At 36.7% G+C, this 1705-nt stretch overlaps 1 long non-coding RNA gene across 1 annotated transcript; it reads right to left on the reverse strand.

Moving 5' to 3' along the window:
* Positions 1–1202: 1202 nt before the first annotated feature.
* LOC106944251 (uncharacterized) lies at positions 1203–1665 on the reverse strand. The gene is made up of 2 exons (XR_001424176.1): positions 1502–1665; positions 1203–1262 (listed from the first exon to the last, which is right to left on the reverse strand). It is a non-coding gene; the product is annotated as an uncharacterized LOC106944251 (long non-coding RNA).
* Between the last annotated feature and the right edge of the window lie 40 nt (positions 1666–1705).

Genomic DNA, 1705 nt, shown 5'->3' on the forward strand with positions numbered 1-1705 from the left:
TCACGTTCTATGAACAAATGATGCAGTTAGTCCAGGGGAAAAATGTAGAAAAACGGGTGGTTATTATTTTTTTCTTAGTCTGTCAGCTTAACGTCACACGCAGACTCGTTGCAATGGCAACCAATAAACTACAGCCCTGGGAGCGCAAAGATTACGTTCAAGTGCATCAGGAATTAACACACACACAAAACACAAAAACATTCCCCAAGCAAAAAAGTAAAAACACCAAACAGAACATACTGTCCGTTGCAGATTTATGTTTTTGAATTTTCATTTTGCGATCATTACGAAGGAATGGTTGATTAGCTAACACCTGCTCTCCTGATTATCTGTCAGAAAATGTAGGTTGCTTTATTTTTGTGTTAATTGAACCGAAATACTCCGAAGTGCGCAGCAAGAGTTCATGTTAAGGTAATGAAAGTTAAACTAGCATAGCGAACCTACTCTCCACTTGCTTTATATTTTAATTAAAGCTTTTTACTGACCTGTGAAATGTGATCCCTTTGGACCTTCTTCTCTTGCTGTGTTGACAATTAATATCAAAACTATCCGTCCATTTTTCGGATTCTTTGCTTAATTATGTCATTTCCCCACCACCAGTGGTGGGAAGTAACGAAGTACAAGTACTTCATTACTTGTACTTAAGTACAATTTTCGTGTATCTGTACTTTACTTAAGTAGATTTAATAATGGATATTTTCTACTTTTACTCCACTACATTTTACAGTAAGTATCTGTACTTTCTACTTCACTACATTTCTACAAAACTGTGGCGTTACTCGTTACATCCAAGTCGCGTTGCTCTTTTTTTCCCGTTAAAATGTGAAGTTCAGGGACTTAAGGTGGCGCCGTAAAATCCAAGCAATAACGTGACTTGTGTAACGGGTGGTAAGTCAATCAGGCAATCAGGTTTCGATGAAATCTTTTTTTATTCTGGAGAAGAAGAGCAAAACAATAAATCAACCTCCTCTTCTAATCTCCTTGCACTCCAGCCCACAGCAGCGCAGAACAACGCTGTCTACTAACTTTTTTTTTTTTTTTACGATTCAACAAAAATCAACGGCAACAAAAAAAAAGAAATCTCACAAAAATCATAAACTAAAAACAAGAGGAGAAAAACGCCACCTGGTGGCCACAACAACACAATAGACAGAGTTAAATAAACAGAGATAAAAAGGATAACTTAAAATAAAAACACATACCTGGAGAAGAAGAGTAAAACAATAAATCAACTTCCTCTTCTAATCTCCTTGCACTCCAGCCTAAATGTGAAAATAAAAACAATGTTCAACCGGAGTGTGCTGGATTAGCACCGGTTTTTCGCGCCAAAATAAAAGAAAGAAAATTATAATAAAACTGGTTATAAAAACCCACAATGATGGTAAAAACGGCAAAATAACACATTAACAAACAATAAACATCATATGATAAAACTTCAACATAAACAACAACATCCATACAGAAAATAAACATATCGCAGCAGTGAACTTGTCTGACATACCCACAGCAGCGCAGAACAACGCTGTGAGGGAAAAGGGGGAAGCGGAGATGCTATGCGGGCGGACCGAGCTACGGAAGCCCAGGAGACACAAACGAGGCAAAGTGTAGAAAGGCGACCCCCGCAGGCAAAACAACAAATAATAACTACATAAGATAAAATTCACAAATTCTTAATATAAAATGAATTAGAAATTATAATTTAAAA

The sequence above is a fragment of the Poecilia latipinna genome, unplaced genomic scaffold (assembly GCF_001443285.1).
Source record: "Poecilia latipinna isolate Pla-1442-1.1 unplaced genomic scaffold, P_latipinna-1.0 Scaffold7615, whole genome shotgun sequence".
In the NCBI taxonomy this organism is placed as follows: domain Eukaryota; kingdom Metazoa; phylum Chordata; class Actinopteri; order Cyprinodontiformes; family Poeciliidae; genus Poecilia; species Poecilia latipinna.